Source organism: Cnephaeus nilssonii (genome assembly GCF_951640355.1).
Source record: "Cnephaeus nilssonii genome assembly, chromosome: 3".
Classification (NCBI taxonomy): Eukaryota; Metazoa; Chordata; class Mammalia; order Chiroptera; family Vespertilionidae; genus Cnephaeus; species Cnephaeus nilssonii.
In genome coordinates, this window is record NC_137074.1 from 20,497,436 (window position 1) to 20,512,226 (window position 14,791).

At 41.1% G+C, this 14,791-nt stretch overlaps 1 protein-coding gene across 1 annotated transcript in view; it reads right to left on the bottom strand.

Annotated features, from left to right (window-relative positions):
• The window catches only part of PLCH1 (phospholipase C eta 1), a 173,260-nt gene extending 158,774 nt beyond the window's left edge, over positions 1 to 14,486 (bottom strand). Inside the window, exon 1 of the mRNA XM_079766462.1 lies at positions 14,264 to 14,486. The gene's annotated coding sequence lies outside the window, so the exon portion shown is untranslated. The remainder of the gene's footprint in view (positions 1 to 14,263) is intronic.
• Between the last annotated feature and the right edge of the window lie 305 nt (positions 14,487 to 14,791).

The window sequence follows — 14,791 nt, forward strand, 5'->3', positions numbered from 1 at the left end:
TGGGATCATGGGACGGGCAGCTTCTTGGTCTCTGTGGCTGCCGCCAGCCTCAGGCGCTGGAGCCCAGTTTCTCCGTCTCCCCAGGACGTTGGGCAGGCGGACCTGAGGCTTCTGAGGCTGGCTGCAGCCTGGGATCATGGGGCAGGCGGCTTCTTGGTCTCTGTGGCTGCAGCCAGCCTCAGGCGCAGGGCCCGGTTTCTCCGTCTTCCCAGGACGTGGGGCAGGTGGATGTGAGGCAGGCGGACCTAAGGCTTCTGAGGCTGGCTGAGGCCTGGGATCACGGGGCAGGTGGCTGCTTGGTCTCCGTGGCTGCAGCCAGCCTCAGGCGCTGGAGCCCAGTTTCTCCGTCTCCCCAGGACGTTGGGCAGGCGGACCTGAGGCTTCTGAGGCTGGCTGAGGCCTGGGATCATGGGACGGGCAGCTTCTTGGTCTCTGTGGCTGCCGCCAGCCTCAGGCGCTGGAGCCCAGTTTCTCCGTCTCCCCAGGACGTTGGGCAGGCAGACCTGAGGCTTCTGAGGCTGGCTGCAGCTTGGGATCATGGGGCAGGCGGCTTCTTGGTCTCTGTGGCTGCAGCCAGCCTCAGGCGCTGGCGCCTGACTTCTCCAACTCCCAGAGACCTGGAGAGGCTGGGGGGCGAGGCTGCAGCCATGTTTTCAGTTTAACTGCATACTCATTCAGATTGAATGGTGGGCGTGGCTGGGGCGTGGTTGGTGGGCGTGGCTTGTAAGTGTAGCGGAGTGATGATTTGCATACTACTCTATTATTAGATAGATTGCAAACCCAAGGTTCTAGCCATGACAGGCTAGGAGGAACCAAAGTGCTCTGTAATGTGGTGGTTTTTAAATATGTCCTACAAAGTCTTGTACATTTCTCCCCTTCAACTCTAGAAGAATCTAATTTGCCTTCCTTGGCCTATGGGCTGGACTCAGTGGTTCATTTCTAACAAAATCAGTTGGAATTGATGCTATTGAGTCTTTCAGGACTAGGTCATAAAAAGGATACAGCTTCTGACTGGCTCCCTGTCTCTCTCAGGATGCTTGCCCTGGGAACCTAGCCACCAAGTTGAAAGAAAGCCTAGGTAGGATTGTTCCAGCTGACAGCCCAGCTAGGCCCTCAGCCAACAATCAACATCAACCATAGACATGTGAGTGAATAAACCTGCAAAGGATTCTAAATCCAGCTTTCAAGACTTCCAGATGAGGCCCCAGACAGAAGAGCAGAGACAAGCCATCCCCACTGTAGCCCCATCTGTATTTCTGATGCACAAAAACAGTGAAAGATAATAAATAATTGTTGTTTGAAGACACTAAGATTTAGAATAATAGATCATGAATATAGGTAACACCATCAGATATATCCAATAAGGGTAAGACTTTCAACTCTTTGAGGACAGAGACACAAATCCACAGAGATGCCTATTATATTGAGATAGTTGAGCACTGATTCATGGACTAGGCTTTCCAACTTCCAGATCTTTTTGTTCACACTGCAATCACTGCCCTTTTCTTAAGGGCTGGGTAAAATGTCACTGCCTTCCTGAAATGCCCCCAGGAATCTCTCCCTCAGATTTACCTAAAACTCTCTTATGCACTCAACTATCATAATCCTATCCACCATTTTGAGAACCTACTATGTGTCAGGCACTGTGGTAAGGCTTCACGTCAGTGGGTCTCAACTTTGACTACACATTAGAATCACTCACTCTGGGTAGCCTTCGAACCCTTACTCTCAGGCCATACTCCAGACCAATTACATCAGAACTTCAGGGCGTGGGATTCAGGCACTGGCAGATTTTAAAACTCCACTGATGATTCCAAAGTACAGCCAAAGCTGAATACCACTCTTCATGTACATTACCTCTACTCCTTGAAGAAACTCTTCTGTGTGGGAATTTAACTAATTCTTCAAAAAATAACAATTTAAACTGCATTAGAAATGTACTTCCAATGCACCTTGAATTGAAATTATTTGATCACTATCCAGGCAAAAGCAAAGAGGTTTAAAAACGGATTTTTTTAAACTTTCCTTTGGGGCTCACAAATGCTTACTACCCCTCCTAAGAGGTGTATGGTATCAGATTCTACTATTTTATGGTCTACTTTTTTCACTTACAACTTACTAGTATGTTGACACTCTAGTCATATCAATAAATAACTTCCACAGAATAAATGTAACTTGAAAAAGAAACTGTAATCAGCTCTGCTCAAAGATTGCACACTCCAAAAACTCTAAGGCAGCAAGAAACAAAAGGAGCCTTGTAAGCATGCATCAGCTAAGAAAAATTAACTTTAAGTTAAAATGCACCTAACCTCATTTTATAATTGACTAGTAACTTCTAGAATCATTCTACATTTCTAATTTTTGCCATATTTACCTGTACCGGGTACATGATTAAAATTGCCAATGTCAAACTCTGTGACAGTCAGAACACTGTAGCAGGAGACACCAACAATTAAGAAAACATTAAATTCTAGGATGACACCGTTAGCTAAGAAAAGCAGGACGTATTTTGAGTAAAAAAAACATGTGTCAATGCTTTTAAAACTCTACAAAGGAAAAATAAATCCTTCACACCAACACCCATTTAACTAGAGCCCCTTAAGAATAAGCTCATGGTGGCAGCCATCTACTGGTTGCTTTCTTCCATGTACTGTCCATGAGATTTAGGTGGTGTCAGCTTCATCCCGACTCAGGTGGGCACGTGGCTTGGCCCTGACAAATCAGAGAACTGCCATGGTCCAGGCCATTACCTGGGAGGTGCACATGGCCCGTTTCAGACCACTGAGAGTCAGATACGGATTTCTGTTTCAGCTGTTGTAGGAACTTCCTTGTCTGTTTGTTGGACTTGAAATTGTGAGGCTATATAGTTGTGAAGTCACAAAACCTAGATTCCAGGCAGCCATCTTGTCATTACAAGGGAAAATCTGGGCAAACTGGACCCAACCCAGAGGAATGGAGAGACTAAGTCCTGTTGATACCATTGAAGTCACACTGAAGCTGGAGCTGTCACTGCACCCTTTAGTTAAACAAACCAATACGTTTTCCTTTTTTCTTTTGGTTAGTTTTGTTTAAACGCCATTGAGCTGGGTTTTCTGTCACTTGCAACCAGAGAGTCCCGCCTGATGAAATGTGTCAGCACAGCCAAGCGCAAAGAGAACCCACCTGGCAGTCATGAGCTCTCTATTCCGGTTTCAATCGAACAACTGGTTCACTGGCAGACCTTGGGCAAGTTGTTCTAACCGGTCCTCTGACAGTTGCAAAATATGGCTCTGTATTTACTTGGGCTTTCCCTAGGGATCTGCTACATTCAAGTTTTGTTCTGGTAGCAAAGGATTCCCTGACACCCTCTGAAGGCATTTAAGCAGAATAAAACCTGAAATCTTATCTTCATCTTCAGAATTCCCTTAGCTGGTCTTACACCTGAGACAAATCCGCATCACTGCTGTAACTGTCTTTCATGAAAGACTACAAATCTGTTCGAGTCACTTAAATGGCTTCATAAAAGACAAACTATATGGGAATCAGAATTCTAACACAAAGGGGATAAAAATAGGAAAACCTTTAAAAGAGAACTTGGGGGACGGGTATATATGCGTGTGCGTATACATATTTTTTAAGTAGAGGGATTAATCTTCTACATGCTGACTACTATGTGCACCTCTTTATCTACTGGGAGTACCACTACCACAGTTCATTCTCCTCTGGCCCCTGCCTTCCATTAAATCAACTACCCCACCCCTTTACGTTCTTTTTTAATAATACTATTTGTGGTTTATACAATATTTACATCTTATATTTTTTAATGACCCTTATAATAACGCTGTGACCAATGTATTATTAAGCATGAGTTCAAAGAGGCTAATAGGAAACAGTAGGTTGCAAACCCACTGTCCCCAGTCCAGGGCTATTCTCTGTCCTACAGTGTTCCCCCCGCAGTCTGCTTCCCTATGGAAAGAGCCTAGTTTCGCCATTCATGACAGATAAGACTAATTCTTCCCACCTCCACCATTCAATCCCACTCCACTTGTTCCTCCAGCCAGGAGCTGTTGAAGTATACGGATTGGAGGGAATCAGAGCAAAGTGTTGGTTGGTTGGTTGGTTGGTTGGTTGGTTGGTTGTATTTTTAGTATTAAATAGTGGAAGGTTTCTTTGCAATGAAGTTTCAGTAAGCTATTTGTACCAAGTTCAAAAATTCCAAGGCCAAGTTTTCTAGCCAAACAACACTATGAAAGTTGTCTCAAGGGCTCATGTGTTCTCCAAATTGCTCACAACAGGGAAGAAGGCTATAGCCATACATAAACATAATGCATAAATTCACCCTGTTGGAAAAAAGAACAACTAGCTCATGGGATGTAGTAAGGTACCAGGGTCCATGGGAAAACGCCCCACTGGAAGTCAAGAAACCAGTCCTCCCTCTAACTAAACTGTGTCACGTAAATCCCTTCACTCCCTGTGCTTCGGCTGCCTCATCTATGTAACCAAAAAAGGTAGTGGTGAATGATATGGTCTCTCAGAGCTTCCAACCTTAATATTTCACATTGTATTAGTAAGTATTATGGGCAACCCCTCCTAATATCCCAATCCATTCATCTTTAATTATGAATTAAAATAGTCCTGAGAAACCACAGAGTTAATTCCCATTAGTAATACAGCACTTAACTTATATGAAGAAGTGCTGATTTCCTTCCCTTTAAGCCTTGCTGAGAGACAAAAGACATAATTAATAAGCTTTGACAGTAATATATGTAAAACATTAAGTGCTTAGAAACAGGAAGGCATAGGGGAAAAGGTCCCAAAATTAAGTCCTGAACCTCATAGCCTCTGACACAATACGTTTGGGAATTTCAGTATTCAGGTTCCCCTAACGTTGAGAATTCAAACTACAGACAGTTCCCAACTTATGATGGTTTGATTTATGATTTTCCAATTTCACAGTAGTATGAAAATGATGCCCACACAACCATTCTGCTTTTCACTTTCAGTACCGTGTTCAAGAAATTACTTTATTCAGCATTTTGCTCTAAAATAGGCATTATTTTAGATGACTTTCCCCAACTGTTAGTGTTTTGAGCATGTTTAAGGTAGGCTAGGCTAAGCTGTGATGCTCAGTAGGTTAGGTATATTAAATGCATTTTCGACTTGAAATATTTTCAACTTAACAATGGGTACGTCTGGACAGAGCACCATGGTAAATCAAGGAGCATCTGTGAATCCAGTTAAGAAGGTAAGATTTCAAAGAGAGCTGCCCCTCCTCTCGTTTCTCCACTAATTTTAAGGCAAATTAAGAGAATTACACAGTGCAGGGAGGGGTGGGAGGGGCCAAGGCTCCTCTTCCTCTGGCCCAGGCCCAGAAGTGTCTTGCCTCTTTCCACCCTCACAAGTCCCCTCCCCCACTTCCCACAGGTTTCTAAGCACTGACAAACTGGTTGTTAAAAGGCTCTGCAAACAGCCTAATTCCATCACTAGCCCCCTCCCAGCTATGTACACAAAGGGAAAGAAATAAAAGGGTACTTTGTTCATTTTTTTTAAAGTTCACAAGAGATACCACTAAACCCCAAGGTCCTAGTATGTTTTCTTTTCGTTGTCACTTTCTGGCTTAATACATTGTGGCCACAGATCTAGTCTGCACCATACCAATCATTTGGTCATTGTTAAGACTTGCCTGATGACATAGTTTGAGGTCACTTTTTATAAATTTTTATGTGTGTTTGAAAATAATGCAGTTTGAGACGTAGTGCTCTTCACATGTCTATCAGCTCAAACTTATTGATCATGGTGTTCAAATCTTGTATGTGGTAACTGATCTTTTTCCCACTTTATCAAGAACGGAGGAAGTATATTACAATCTCACTGGGGTTCTATACGCCTCTCATTGTAGTGCTGTCAGTTTTTGTGTACTATACATTGAGGCCACGTTATTAGATGCATACAAGTTTTTTATATTTCTCAGTTGCAACTTTCTAACCAATATGACCCTCATTGTCTCTAAAAACATTTTGGGGGGCATTTAAAGTCTATTTTGTCTAATGTCAATATTGCCAGTTTTCTTTTGTTTTTTAATCACCTATTTATCTCTAGCTATTATTTTACTTTTAACCTTTCTATATCCTTATAGTTAGACATGTTTTTTTCTAAATAGCATACATCTATATTTTCATTTTTCATACACTCTAACAATGTATGATATCTTTAGATTTATTATAATTACTGATACATATGGATTTGTTTCTACATCTTATTTTGTTCTTGCTATCTATCTTACCTATTTTATACTTCTTTTCTCAGCTTCCTTGACTTTAAGATTTACTATTTTTCTCATTTCAAATTTTCCCCATTAGCTAGAAAGGTATTCATTCTTTTAATAAGTTTAGTGACTGCCTTAGAAATTTTAACATGCACGCTTCACTTATAAAAGTCTAAATTTAATCAATATCGCTAACTTCCTCCTAAACTATGCAAGAACTTTAGAAGATATTAACTAACTCCTTCTGCTTCTCCAATTATGTCACTTATTTTATGTAGTTCCCACTGAAAACATCATCATTATTATTTTATATAGTCAATATGTACTTTAACTCACTAATATTCCCTTTCTTTGCACTTCATTACTTCCTGTTTCTGAGACCTTCTACCTGGGAATAATTTTCTTCTTCCTGAAGAACAGTTGACTCTTGAGCAAGGTGGGAATCAGAGATGCCGACCCCCATGTAGTCGAAAATCCACTTATAACTTTGCATCCATGGATTCAACAAACTGCAGCTCAAAACCATGACTGGGAATGCAAAAATACTACTTTTCATCCAGAGCTGGTTGAATCCTCAGATGCAAAATCCAAGGTTAGGATGGACTGACTGCACTTACTGAAAAAATCCAGGTGTAAGTGGGCCTGCATAGTTCAAACCCATATTATTCATGAGTCAACTGCCTATCCTTCTGGTGAGTATCTGCTAGAACAAACTCTCCAGGTTTTTGTAAGTCTGAAAAGTCTTTATTTTGTCCTTGTTTTTAAAAGATTTTTTAAAATAGAACACTGAACTGACACTTAATTTTTGTGAGTGCATGAAAAATAATATTCTACTGCCTTCTGGTTTCTACTGTTGCACTGCCAGGATGATCTGTCATGTCTTTGAAGATAAGCTGCCTCTTCTCTCTGACCTTGGTGAAGATCTTCTCATTATCTTTTGTGTTCTGCAAATAGCCAACACAATATTGAAGGAGAACAAAGTTGGAAGACTAATACTACCCAACTTCAAGACTTACTCTAAAACTACAGTAATCAAGAGAGTGTGTTATTCGAGAAAGAGTAAACAAATAGATCAATAGAACAGAATAGAGAGCCCAAAAATAGACCCACATAAATAGAAATCAACTAATCTCTGACCAAGGAACAAAGGCAATATCATGGAGCAAAAACAATATTTTCGACAAATGACGCTGGAACAACTGGACATCCACATGCAGAAAGATGAATCTAGAAGCAGACCTTATACCCTTCACAAAAACTTCAAGTGAATGAAGATCCTAATGTACAATGCAAAACTATAAAACTCCTAGAGATTAACATAAACCTCGATGACCTGGAGCAAGCATGTCAAACTCGGCCACTGAGTTTGACATGCATGATTGGTGATGACTTTCCAGATACAACACCAAAGGCACTATCCATGAAAGAAAGAATCGATAAACTGGATTTCATAAAAATTTTAAATATGTCATGGCCTGCATCACAGAGCAGGTCTCTACCCTGGTCAACAAGAGAATAAGTAAGTCTCTACCGTCAGTTTGATGAGACCATCAATAGGTACAAGCAGGATGTGCCCAACCCTCACAGTGGCAAGAAGAGCCTGAGGTGAAACACCAGGCCTTGGCCAGTGAGACTGCACTGCTGCAGTCCAGGCTGAATACAGAAGGCTCCACCCTGTGCGGCCACGTGAGCAAGGAGAAGCTGGGTGCACAAGTCAAGGAGCTGGTGCTGCAGTTGGTGGAAGCTGAGCAGCTGGTGGTTGGCGAGCTCAAGAAAGACATCTACATGGAGAACCAGAAGGTCATGTCAGGAAAGTGACAGGAGCTGGTCACCAAGATTGACTACATCTTAGATGCTCTGTAGCCCCTGCCCATTGTCCTCAGAGTGGCCCAGGGTGAACATCAAGGCCAGTGAATAGTGGCATCTATATTTTGCCTTCAAGAAACAGAAGCCAGGCCCTGCCTCAGGCAATACAAGAAGCTTGTTTTGTCCCTAAAGGGTTCCTTTAAAAAAAAAACACACCAAACACTTTATATTCCATTAAAATCAAAATAGCTTTGTGTTTTGAACACAGAAAATTTAAATATTTGATTGCTTTTGTTTTGTTCTGAAGACAAGGATATTCTTTCAAGCCTGTAAGCCCCTTGTTTTACTCCCTCTAATTCCTGATGTTTGGGTATTTTGCAAGTGTGTGTGTTTTTTTAAAGCACGTGAGACGAAATGAAAATAAAGCAGGGGCTGTGAACATTTGTTTTGTTCTGCTGAAAAAAAATTTTTTTTTAACTTCCACTCTGTGAAAGACAATGTCAAGAGAATGAGAGAACAAACTGCAGACTGGGAGAAAATATTTGCAAAAAATATATAATAAAGGACTGTTATTCAAAATATACACTGAGCAACTAAGATGGCCCTGGTTGGGTAGCTCAGTTGCTTAAAGCATCATCCTGATACACCAAGGTTGCAGGTTTGATCCCCAATCAGGGCACGATTTCTCTCTCTCTCTCTCTCTCTCTCTCTCTCTCTCTCTCTCTCTTTCTCTTTCTCTCTCTCTCTCTCTCTCTCTCTCTCTCTCAAAAAAAAAAAAATTAAAATATATATATATATATATATATACACACATATATATATAATTTTTTAATGAATAAGAAGAGAATATTTTTAAAAAGGAACTAAGGTACTTCACATCATATGTCATCAGAAAATGCAAATTAAAATGAGATACCACTACACATCTCTTAGAATGGCCAAAATTCAGAATACTGACAATACAAAATGTGAACTCTCATTCATTGCTGGTGGAAATGTAAAATGGAAACACTTCAGAAGACAATTTGGCAGTTTGGCAGTTTCTTACAAAACTAAACAGATTCTTACCTTACAATCCAGCAGCTGTGCTCCTTGATATTTACCAGAGGAGTTGAAAACATGTCCATCCAAAAACCTACTCATGGATATATATAGCAGCTGTATTCGTAACTGCTAAAACTTGGAAGCAATCACAGTGTTCTTCAGTAGGTGAATGGGTAAACAAACTGTGGTACATCCACACAGTAGAATATTATTCAATGTTAAAAAGAAATAAGCTGACATCTGATTGGAAGATGGCGACACAGGTAAATGCCTGTGCCTGCTGCCTCCCATAACCACATCAAATTTACACCTAAAATACAGAACAACCATCATCCAGAACCACCAGAAAGCTGTCTGAATGGAAGTCCTACAACTAGAGAAGTAAAGAAGAAAGCACACTGAGACTGGTAGGAGGTGCAGAGGCACGGAATGGGCTAGTCCGACACGCACGTGGGCTGCTTTTTTAATCGGGAGGGAGACCATCTCTGTGGAGGCCCCCAGAGGAGCAAGGGGTCCCAGCCCCACACCAGACCCCCAGCTCAGGGTCCCAGAGCTGGGAAAAGAAGTCCCTACGGGCAGTAAGAACTACGGGCTGTAAAAACCAGTGTGGATTGGGGCCCAGTGACACAGAGGCTGCTGAAGACCCAGCTGTTCCTCTTAAAAGGCCAGCACCACAAACTGAACTTACAAGGTCCTGCTTCCTCTGAACTCCATCAAGGTGAGGCTCTGGGGGACACAGACACATACAAGGAGGAACTGGATTGTCTGGCATCGGGACAGGAACTCGGGGTGGCTTTCTCCCAGATGGAGGTGCTCGTAGGGATCATTGTTCCTATGCTGGGACCTGCCATTGCAGGGCTGAATGGCAGCCGTTTCTGTTTGCTCTGCCCTGGTGATTCCCTAAGACCCAGCCTCATCCAATTTACAACCCCCTGAAGTATATGAATGGCCTGCCCTTACTCAGGTTAAAAGGTCTCAAACAATCTGCAGCTGGGTCAGGGAGCCCCAAACCTATCAATAAAAAGGCCCAAGACTGGAACCAGCACCAGCCTGCCTTGCTTCATAGCTGGGCCTCATCTGGGCACTTCCGAACCCGATACAAAGAGGAGGAACCTGCAGATCTCTCTGTAGCTCCCACTGGGTGGCCCCAGGCAGTGGCTGACTTTGCACCTCCCTGGAGACCCAAGAGCCAGTGTGCCCAGGGGTCAGTGTCAGACCATACCAGATTACAACTCTACACATCCATAAGTGACACATTCAAGGGGCAGACTCGGTGAGCACCAAAGCCCCACTGAAGCAAGTCCTGCTCCAGAAGGATGTCTCCTGCACAGCAGCTCTCCCACTGTAGTTGAAGCTGGTCCTCACAGCCAATTGGCCTGGAGGTCAATTCCTCCCAGTGACACCAACAGCAATCAAGTCTCAACTACAACAAGACTGTGCTCACAGCCCACAAAGGGGTGAACCTAGACCTCCCAGCTCAGGTGACTGGGGAGGCTGAGACACTGGGCCCTACAGAACACCTACTACACAAGGCCACTCTACCAACTCAACAAGACATAGCAGCTGTAACCAATTCATAGAAACAAACACTGGGAAGCAGCCAAAATATGGAGACAAAGAAACATGTCACAAATGAAAGAAATGGAAGTAAGCAAACTATTGGATATAAAACCATGGTTATAAGGTTACTCAAGAATCTTCTAGAAACCTCCAAATAAATGGAAAAAGACCAGTCAGAAATTAAGCAAACACTGACTGAAATAAAGAATAATATACAGGGATTCAACAGTAGCAGTAGAGTGAGGATTCTGAGAATCAAATCAACAATTTGAAATATGAAGAAGTAAAAAACACACAACCAGAAGAGCAAAAAAGAAAGAAAGAAAGAAGCCTAAAGTATGAAGAGAGTGTAAGGAGCCTCTGGGACAACTTCAGGCGTACCAACATTCAGGGTGCCAGAAGAAGAGAGAGAGCAAGATATTGGAAACCTATTTGAAGAAATAATGACAGAAAACTTCCCCTACCTGGTGAAAGAAATAGATTCACAAGTCCAGGAAGCACAGAGAGTCCCAAAGAAGAGGAACCCAAAGAGGACCACACCAAGACACATCATAATTAAAATGCCAAGGGCTAAAGACAAAGAGAGAATCTTTTAAAAGCAGAGAGAGAAAAGCAGTTAGTTACCTAAAAGGGAATGCCCATAGGACTGTCAGCTGATTTCTCAACAGAAACTATACAGGCCAGAAGGGAGTGGCAAGAAATATTCAAAGTGATGAATAGCAAGGACCTACAACCAAGATTACTCTACCCAGCAAAGCTATCATTTAGAATTGAAGGTCAGATAAAGAGCTTCACAGATAAGAAAAAGCTAACGGAGTTCATCACCACCAAACCAGTATTATATGAAATGTTGAAGGGTATTCTTTAAGAAGAGGAAGAAGAAGAAAAAGGAAAAGATCAAAAATATAAACAACAAAATGGCAACAAATGCATACCTATCAACAATTGGATCTAAAAATCAAAATAAATGAATAAGAAATCTACTGAACAAAATAAGCTGGTGAATAAAATAGAATCAGAGGCATGGAAATGGAACAAACTGACAATTCTCAGAGGGAAGAGGGGGTGAAGAGGGGGGCAGGAAGAGATTAAACAAAGATCTTATATGCGTATATGCATTACCTATGGACACAGACAATAGGGTGGCAGAAGCCTGGGGTGGGAACCGGGTGGAGGGGGTCAATGGGGGGAAAAAAGGGGACATCTGTAAGAATCTCAGCAATAAAGATTAAAATATATATATATATAAATCTAAGTATCTAACAATCAGAGAAAGGTTAAGCAAATTATAAAGAAAAAAGAAAGAAATGAGCTATCAAGCCATGAAAAGACATGGAGGAATCTTAAATGCATATTAGTAAGTGCAAAAAGCCAATCTGAAAAAGTGATATACTGTGTGATTCCAACTGTATGACATTCTGGAAAAGGCAAAACTATGGAGACTTAGAAAAGATCAGTAGTTGCCCGGGGTTGAAGGGTGGAGAGGGATGAATAGGCAGAGCACGGAACTTTTAAGGCACTGGAAAAACTCTGTACAATCCCATAATGATGGGTACATTTCATTATACATTTGCCCAGTCCCATAGAGTGTACAATACCAATAGTGAAACCTAGCATAAACTGTGGACAATGGGTGATTATGTGTCAAGGTAGGTTCATCAATTGTAAAAAATTTTAACTCTGGAGGAGGATGTTGATAATGGAGAGGCAATGCATGCGTGGTGGGATACATGGGAAATCTCTGCACCTTCCCTCGATTTTGCTGCGAACCTAAAACTACTTTCTTTAAAAAGTTTTAAAAAAAAAATTAAGGAGCTCGATGCTGATATGAAATCATATACAAGATACATTATTATAAGAAAAAATACAGAATCATGTGGATGATGTACTACCATTTGATTTTTAAAAGGAGGAAAAAAAGCATACATATATAATATCTTTTTTAAAAAATACATAAGGAATAACACTGTTGGTCTAATAGAGAAAGAACTGACTGGCTGAAAAACAGAAGTGTGAGAGAGAATATTCACTAAAAGCCCATTTAAGCAGTTATTCAGTTATTCTTTTCTAACAAATAAAAAGTAACAGCAGTAAGAACAATTCTGGGAGGAAAACAGATGCTTTTTTATTTATTTCACCCAATTTTAGATAAGAAATTTTCAAGACTGTACTGAGAACTGGCCCTGACTTGAGTTTTTGCTTTTGACTGAAACTTGGACATTAAATAACAGACTTCACTTTTCTCTTTTGACAAGTGAAAAAGAAGTTGGTACACAGTTTGTGTTTACTCTTTTCTAAGACCGTATTTTAATCATGTACCCAGTAAACAGAAAAATACTTTCAATTCACAACCTATTTAAAACAAGAAAAGCTATGGTTCAGAATAAAACATTTGTATACAAGTTTCATTTTTTTTTTCTTTTTCAATTTGAGAAGATATTCACATTCAGAACACTGCTCAGGAAAATAAAAGAATAATCACATTACAGGGATTTCTCTGAAGGGTGGAGGGCTGCACAGGGGGAGAAGAAATTTCTAGCCTCATTCTTTTTTAAAATATATATATATTTTATTGATTTTTTACAGAGAGGAAGGGAGAGGGATAGAGAGTTAGAAACATCGATGAGAGAGAAACATTTATCAGCGGCCTCCTGCACACCCCCCACTGGGGATGTGCCCGCAACCAAGGTATATGCCCTTGACCAGAATCGAACCTGGGACCCTTCAGTCCACAGGCTGACACTCTATCCACTGAGCCAAACAGGTTAGGACTAGCCTCATTCTTTTATAAACAAACACACTACCAGCATAAGATAGGGTTAGTAGCTCAGGAGTGGGACAAGTCTGATTCCCATTGGCCCACTAAGTCTGGCTGCAGCCAATAACTGATGCTTTATGAGAGGAAAGAAAACTATGGGGAAAAAAAAAAAAAGCCCTTCACAGCCCTGTTATCAAAACCCAGAAAAGCTTAAAGAACACTGCTTTTAAAAGTTACTAAACATGAAAAAAAAAAATTCTGAATGTGAACTTGGGTGAGACTTAGAGACATAAATAAAAAAGATAATTGCTTTCCTTTTCTTTAAAATTGCTTCCCAGTCTCCTATTTCTACTACTTAGGAGCCAGGAGGTGGTTCCTTATTTATTATTGAAACCCAAGTATTTTTTTTTAATTTTACTTTTATTTATTAAGTTGAAATTTCAAAATTCAAAAGCAACAAACCATATAAATGAATAGCATATACAACGAATAGATACCTGTCTCCCAGCAACCAACGTTATTAGTTTCTTGTGTGTCCTTCCAGAGATATTTTATATGTATAAAGAAACCCTCCCTTTTTTTTCCCCTCAACCCTGCCTTTTCTCTTTTACACAGTGGTAGTATGGAATCAATAGTCTTTAAGTTAAAATGAAAATCAAAAGGGTCTTTACATAATCCTAACTTCTTAGATGAGCACCTTACTCTCTTCTATAAAGAAATCTCTATCTAAAAAATCAATTTATTTTCAATAGCTCCCACATCACTCAAAGTTAAGAAAGAGTTGTCTGTCAAAAAGAAATAGGAGGTCTAGAGAACTAAATTTCATATGATGGCACAGCAAGTCAACTCACTTCGCTTCTGGTCCAGAATTCTGACCCCTTCCAAGTTCCCACCAGGGGTGGTTGTGCAGGGGTTCCATTAGGACTCCATGGAGACCTATTCTGAAGTCCAGAGGCCCCTTCAATGAAACTGACGAGGGAGAGAAGAGGGAAGCGGGAAGCTGAATTCAAATGTTTGGCTCTTGTGACTAGCAACAAGGAAGTGAAGGCAGATGAAAGAGAAACCATGATTGCCTTAGATGAGTTAATCAGTAACTCACGTATGCTGGCATTAAACTAGATCCTTCTGCCTTCCAGGGGCAATTTAACAGGTAAAGCGTAGGCACCTGAATGGCAGGTAAAGCTTGGGCACCTGAATGGCCGGACAGCTTTGTAAGTCCTTTGCTAAAATTCAGAACCAGCCACGGAGAAAAGAGGCTGCTGGTGGGATAAGCTACAGAAAACAAACCCATGAAGAGGGAAACCCAGAGAGCCTTCCGGGGTTCTGTGCTGTATCTGAATTCCTGGCTGAATTGCAAAGTGGAGTTCCGTGTGCTTTTA